A 7,989-nucleotide genomic window follows, 5' to 3' on the forward strand; every position below is an offset into this window, starting at 1 on the left:
CAGACTTCAAACCACTTATTAAAATTTTTCCAGACAAGCTGTCAATCTGCGTACTAGTCGCTTTAAAAATCATATCTTGAGCTCTGGAACTCGAAATCCAGTTCCGTGAATTTTCCCTGAAAATAGACTCATATTCCCATCTACATATTTTTTTATATAATTTTTCATTGGGCCAATTAATACAGTTTATTAGTCAAAGTCTCCCATGTTACTGGGGTCTACTACACTGACCTTTGCGCATTACGACCTGGATATCTCCCTGTACAGAACTTCCATACTGATGCCGTTTATTTCTATAGAAACTAGACTCAGAGAGGAATCTATACATATATGGTATGACTCCTAATTATCTCTGGTTAATTTATAATGAATTTCCAAAGTCGGAGCAGGGAATCCAGAAACCGTTCTGGCCCTGTCCCACGAGAACCTGATTATCTCTTAACATACTGTCCATATGATCCTTTCGTTACTTCTATATGAAAATAGACTCATCGAACTTCGATTACATAATTTATTCATCAATTAATTCCACTCCTACTATTTTTAGTGATTTTTCAATCTCATGTCACTGCTGCTGCCAGCATCTGTTACGAAAGCAACTATGCCCACTTCGTGTTTACTCCTTGATCTAACTAATAATTCATCATGCATATCACAAATTATGATCATGACTAACCATGCCAAAGGCTAATCATTGTCAAACTTCCCCCTACTACACTATTGCCATATCATGAATTTTAACACCAAAATAATCAACCATGACGTATGGCATAAAAAGGTCGAATTATCAAGATTTGCGACCTAACGTTATGAATCCAAACCCAACCGAACATTTATGCCATTTTCGCATGGCTAAAAGATTACATACCAAAGTTCAAACACAACATAATAGCCTATACATGCCAAAATGTTTCTCCTAAGCCAACTAAGAAGAAAGTACCAAAACTTGCTATCCGGTGTGATGACTTCGATGACGGCCCGACCACGCAAAAGGAGATGAGTCCAAGAAACCTAGAATAGGTGACAAGGAAACACCGAGTGAGTTTATAACTCAGTAAGTCATAAGCAATACACTACCATCCATTAATAACATTATCACAAGAGAAAACAAAATGAAACGAGGCTAGTTACTCCATCCATACCGAACCATACCATAGTTCCTCCGACCTATCGGTTCAATCTCATACCAAATCATGCATTCACATTCCATATACTCATCAATAGAATATTCGAGGCATTTTCATAAATCATTTCATTTTCGTTACAATCATACAACTAAACGGCCTTTCGCCCATTCCACGATAAATCTTATGTACGTGACTTCAAGTATATTTGTCACATAGGTTCAACTTACCAAGCTCAACTCCAACTATAAACATAGCACCTATTAGCCATGAACTCAAGATACTTACCCGATCCGCTGTCCGTGATCGACTCAATAGCGTCGCACACTTAGTGTCCATAATGATTCAAGAATATATATTAAGTCCGTACACTCAGTGCTATATAATCAACTCGCACACTTAGTGCTACATAATCAAACTCGCACACTTAGTGCTACATAGTCAACTCGCACACTTAGTGCTACATAGTCAAACTCGCACACTTAGTGCTACATAGTCAATTCGCACACTTAGTGCTGCACAATTTAAACCCGCACACGTAGCGCCAATCTCATGGTCATAAATGTTTATACCCGCACATTTAGTGCCGAGATCAACAACTCAATACATCTCACCTCTTTTCTTTTCATTCAACACTTTCATCATCACATACGTACATGCATATATATATATTTATTCATTCCATTCAGCATCATTACATAAACGTTATGACCATTTGAATTAATACCAACTATATGCTTAATGACTTACTTTATGTTGGGTAAGACGGTTCCAACTCGGCTACTCGATGATCTTTTCTTTGCCTTTGCTTGATTCTTTCCCTTTGATGTCTTGATCTATAATAAACACATTTAGTGGTTTAATTTTCTTGCTGGATACTTATGTATAATTTAACGGTTTTCACTCCATTTCACAATTATCCTTGTTCAAAATATCAAAACCTTAACCATATTCGATTAATGCTTCAAGGCCGAATGCATTATCGCTATTATGGTAACCTAGTCTTGAGTATTTTTGATTCTAATATACAACATCATGAATCAACTCAACCTTATAAGCCAATATTACTCCTTCAATCGGTTATCAAGAGTTAACAAAAATAGTATCACAAACATATACACCTATATGGCCGAATATACCAAATTAAATTTGACCTTACGTATATGATTACCTATAGTTAATATACATCAAATTTCATACATTTAACCCTTAATTTCCACCACATGACAAGCATAAATCGGGTTTATGGATATACCATGGCCGATTCAATCTAATCACTTCCAAAATCATCAACCATTTTCAATGCATATAACATATATAAACATGAATAAGTTTCATATAATCTCTTAACACATTAACTTCTTCCATCTATAACCTTTTGTTTCTTTATCCATCAAAACTTAAAGGAAATAATCAAATTCCTTCTTTAATAGCCATAGCCGAATGGTCCATCCATCCATCAAAGTTTTAAAAAAAATTTAGCATGGTCTAAGTAAGAACCATGATAATTAACCTAAAACAAGCTAAATTTTCACAATTTTAACACAATATACTAACCTTATTAAACATTCAAATGGCCGAAAGTTCTTTGCCCCTATTCCTTCCTTCAATTCGGCCAAGAAGACAAGAATGAAGCCCCTTTTTTTTCATCACATTTTCATTCTTTTCTTTTATTTATTAAATCCCATAACCCAATATCAATTTCAACAAATATTTTGCCCATCATCAACCCACCTTGGCCGGCCACTATAAGGAAAATTGGGCAATTTGACATGCAAGTCCACCTTTGTTTGACATGCACTAATAAGCCCCTTTAAAATTAGCCTATCATTTTTCACCATGTCTCATGTTGATCCCTATTTAATAATTCCTCATACAATTGGCAAAAATTAAGGCATGAAACTTCCACATATGCATGCACACACATAATAAACATAGAATATAACAATTAATTATCTTCATAACTCGGTTTTGTGGTTCCGAAACCACTTCCCGACTAGGGTAAATTTTGGGCTGTCACATTTTGGACCAATCACGTCTGTTTGGGCAAACTACTTTCTCAAGTATGCCCTTGATTTCCTTATTTGCCAGCTCAGCTTTCCCATTCGTCTGTGGATGGTAAGCTGTTGCAACCTTGTATTTCGCTCCGTGCTTGTCTAATAACCATTTTAACCACTTGTTCACAAAGTGGGATCCTTCATCACTAATGATAGCTCTTGGGGTTCCAAACCTTATGAACACGTGTTTCTGCAAGAACTTAATTACAACCCTAGCATCGTTTGTCGGATAAGCTTCAGCCTCGACCCACTTGGACACATAGTCTACTGCTACCAATATATACTTGTGACCAAAAGACGGAGGAAAAGGACCAAGAAAGTCAATACCCCATACATCAAACAATTCTACCTCAATGATGTTTGTTCGAGGCATCTCATTTCTGTTGGTGACATTTCTGACCCTTTGACATCGGTCACAGCTCTTTACGTATGCATATGCATCCCTGAATAGTGATGCCAAAAGAATCCAGCTTGCAATACTTTGGCCACAGTACGAGTACCTCTGAAATGTCCTCCACTCGGAGCTGAGTGACAATGGTATAAAATCTTTTGTGCTTCATCTTCTGCCACGCATCTCCTGATCATCTGATCTGCACACTTTTTAAACAAATATGGCTCTTCCCAGAAATAGTACTTCACATCCTGAAAGAACTTTCTCCTTTTTTGATACGTCTTATCGATTTGCATCAAACCACAAGCTAAATAGTTAGCAATATCAGCAAACCAAAGGGTACTATGGACATAACTTACCTTCAGTATATGTTCATCTGGAAATGTTTCATGAATTGGTATACTAGGTGAATTCCCTTCTTGCGGCTCCAGTCTGGATAAGTGATCTGCTACTTGGTTTTCTACTCCCTTTCGATCTTGAATTTCTAAATCGAACTCTTGAAGTAGAAGCACCCACTGGATCAGTCTCGGCTTAGCATCTTTCTTGGCAAGTAAGTACTTAATTGCCGAGTGGTCCGTATAAACAGTTACTTTCATACCTACAAGATAAGATCAAAACTTGCCAAAAGCAAATACAATCGCAAGTAGCTCTTTTTCTGTTACCGTATAGTTCAATTGAGCTCCTGTAAGAGTCCGACTTGCATAGTAGATGGGATGAAAAAATTTGTTCCTTCGCTGGCCATGACAGCCCCCATTGCGAAGTCGCTTGCATCACACATTAATTCAAATAGAAAATCCCAGTCTGGTGCGACGATTATGGGTGTCGTAACTAATCGACTCTTCTAATCTTTGAAAGCCTTTAATCATTCATCATCGAACTTGAACGTCGTGTCCTTCTCCAATAATTTGTATAAGGGTTTAACAATTTTGTAGAAGTGCTTGATAAATCTCCGATAGAACCCGACGTGGCCCAAAAAGCTTTTAACACTCTTTACAGATGTTGGAGGTGAGAGTTTCTTGATAACATCTACCTTTGCTTTATCTACCTCGATTCCATGTCTCGTTATTCGATGCCCTAAAACAATTCCTTCTCATACCATGAAATGGCACTTTTCCCAGTTAAGTACTAGGTTCGTTTCTTTGCATCGCCTTAGTACCTTAGCTAGATTAGCTAAGTAATCATCATAAGTATCACCGAATACTGAAAAGTCATCCATAAAAACTTTCAATTACTTCTCAACCATGTCAGTAAAAATAGACATCATACATCTTTGAAATGTAGCAGGTGTATTACATAAACCAAATGGCATGCGTCTAAATGCAAATGTACAGTACGGGCAGGTGAACGTCGCCTTGTGCTGATCTTCTGGTGCTACTGTAATTTGATTATACCCCGAGTATCCATCGAGGAAACAGTAATAGTCTCGCCCCGCAAGTCTATCCAACATCTGATCTAAGAATGGAAACGGAAAGTGATCTTTCCTAGTCGTCTTGTTCAGTTTCCGGTAATCAATGCAAATCCTCCATCCCATAACTGTTCTAGTTGGTATCAACTTGTAATTCTCGTTCTCTACGACTGTGATACCTCCCTTCTTTGGCACGCACTGGACCGGACTTACCCACGAACTGTATGAGATGGGATAAATGATACCCGCATCTAACCACTTAATAATCGCCTTTTTCACCACGTCCTTCATAATGGGGTTCAATATTCGTTGTCCATCAATTGTCCCTTTTTTGCCATCTTCTAAGATAATCTTGTGCATGCATATAGATGGACTAATACCACAGATATCGACTATGGTCCATCCGATAGCCTTCTTGAATTGTTTCAACACCAAGATGAGTTTCTCTTCTTGCTCAGTAGTTAATTCTGCTGAAACAATCACAGGCAAAGTAGAAGCGTTACCTAAATAAACGTATTTTAAATGTGAAGGTAATACTTTGAGTTCTAATTTAGATGGTTCCTCGATTGACGCTTTTGGTTGGGCATACTCCCTCCTCTCTAACTCCAAAGATTCAAAGCGAGATTGCGAATTAAATCCCCTTTGATTAGCTTCTAAAAAAGCTAAATATTCATCCTCCTCTTCATCATTTGGATGATCTGATGTCAAAATTTGTTCCAATGGATCCTCAACATAGTTGAGCTCCTTTTCCACTAATGAATCCTCTAAGTTGGATACTATAGAAAAATCATCAATTGTATCAGAAAATCGCATAGACTTAAAAACATTAAATGTTACCTGATTATCTTGAACATGCATCGTAAGCTCGCCCTTTTGCACATCAATAAGGGTCCTTCCGGTTGCTAAGAACGATCTTCCTAGGATAATCTACACTTCTTTGTATACTTCAAAGTCTAGGATAACAAAATCAGCAGCGAAGATAAATTTATCTACACGTACTAATACGTCATCGATTTTTCATTCTGGATGTGCTAAGGATCGATCTGCTAGCTGAAGTGTAACCGTTGTAGGTCTAACTTCACCTATCCCTAACTTTCTAAATATTGACATAGGCATCGAGTTAATACTCGCACCTAAGTCACATAAAGCCTTACCACAATATGTTGCTCCAATATTGCAAGGTATGGTAAAACATCCAGGATCCTTCAGCTTTAGGGGTAGTTTGTCTTGAAGATATGCGCTGCATTCCTTCATCAGAGCTACCGTCTCAAATTCTCCAAGTCTTCATTTTTTGGACAGGATATCATTCATAAACTTGACATAGTTCGGCATTTGTTCAAGTGCTTCAACCAACGGGATGTTGATGTGAAGTTGCTTGAGTACATCTAGAAATTTCTTGAATTGAATTTCCTACTTCTGCTTCTGAAGTCTTTGAGGGTAGGGTGGTGGTGGTTTCTTTACTGGAATTGGTTGATTCATTTTCTATGGCAATTCTGTATCAAAGAAGTTGTTAGTTGATCAGAATTAGCTGGTTCCAGAATTACCTTGTCGGGTTTTTCAGATTCTGGTCCTTGTGCAACTGGAATTTTAACACTCGGTTGAACTTTCTCTGAGTCTTCAGCATCAACTGGCTCTTTTTCAGCTTCGATAGTGTTGGGCTCTACTGTCTTTCCGCTCCTCAATGTCAACGCTTTGCAATGCTCCTTCCCTAGATTCCTTGGATTCTCTGTATCACTACGTAAAGTACCTTGTGGTCGGTTCCTGAGTTCAGTAGCCAGCTAGCCCACTTGATTCTTCAAATTCCTTAGAGTGGCATCGTTTATTGCCATGTATGCCTTCAATAAATTCTCTAAGCTATTGGATGATTCAGCCTAAGCTGGTTTCTAAGCTTGTTGGGAAAAACTAGGCGGCTGAGTCGGTCTAGGTTGAGCGTAGTTGTTACTGGTTCCAGCCCATTGGTTGCTCCAGGAGAAATTCGGGTCGGTTTCACCACGATGGGTTATAGAAGTTGGATTGCAGTCCCTGCCTTCCTCTGTTTTGGTTCTAGTTACCCATGTAATATACGGATTCAGGGTTTGAGGGGTATTCTTCAAAAAAATGTCCCTCTCCATAATAAACATAGGTTATACTCTCAAATTAGTGAGGTGGTTGGGCTGCAAAACTGTTAGACCCATTAGTGGTAAGATTCTTAAGCATTGAGAATATTGAAAATACCTGAGATGTGAGTGAAGTGAGAGTCTCCACTTCATGTATTCCAGCAACTCGTCTTTCTGACGCGACTCGATTGGTTGGCCATTGATAATTGTTACTGGCAATCCTCTCGATCATTTCGTAAGCCTCATTATAGGACTTAGAAAAGAGAGCACCATTAGCAGAAGCGTCCACTACCATCCTCGTGTGAGCATTAAAACCATTATAAAATGTCTCAAGTTGGATGTAATGTGGGATTCCATGATGAGGGCATTTCTGTAATAGCTTTTTGTATCGTTCCCATGCCTCATACAAGGACTCATCATCCATTTGTTGGAAAGCAGTGATCTCGTTCCTCAACTTAGCATTCTTGCTAGGCGGGAAATACTTCATGAGGAATCTTTCGGCTAACTCTTGCCATGTAGAACTGAGTTTGGTGGCAATGAACTCAACCAAGCTCGAGCTCTGTCCCTTAGTGAATACGGGAACAGCTTCAATCGTAATGCATCTTCAGAAACTCCAACTAATTTGAAATAGTCGCTCACCTCCATAAATAGTCTTAAATGAAGATGAGGATCTTCTGTAGGCATTCCACTAAATTGGCCCACTGTTTGAAGCATCTGGAACATGACTGGCTTCAGCTCAAATTGATGTGCCTCGATTTTGGGTCTCCTAATACTCAGATTAAGATCATTAAAAACAGGCACTGCATACTGTCTCAAGCCTCTATCCCTATCATCAGCAACAAGGATAGGATTTTGAACAAGGTTTGCTCCATTTCCTTGATTCATATTCTCAAAATTCATTCCTTCAGTCCTTCTC

General features: G+C 38.4%; 1 non-coding gene across 1 annotated transcript; it reads left to right on the forward strand.

The window, feature by feature from the left end:
* Positions 1–7,423: 7,423 nt before the first annotated feature.
* Positions 7,424–7,530, forward strand: LOC121216732 (small nucleolar RNA R71). Its single transcript, XR_005912905.1, has one exon. It is a non-coding gene; the product is annotated as a small nucleolar RNA R71 (small nucleolar RNA).
* The last annotated feature ends 459 nt before the right edge of the window (positions 7,531–7,989 follow it).

The sequence above is a fragment of the Gossypium hirsutum genome, chromosome A02, assembly GCF_007990345.1.
Source record: "Gossypium hirsutum isolate 1008001.06 chromosome A02, Gossypium_hirsutum_v2.1, whole genome shotgun sequence".
Lineage (NCBI taxonomy): Eukaryota > Viridiplantae > Streptophyta > Magnoliopsida > Malvales > Malvaceae > Gossypium > Gossypium hirsutum.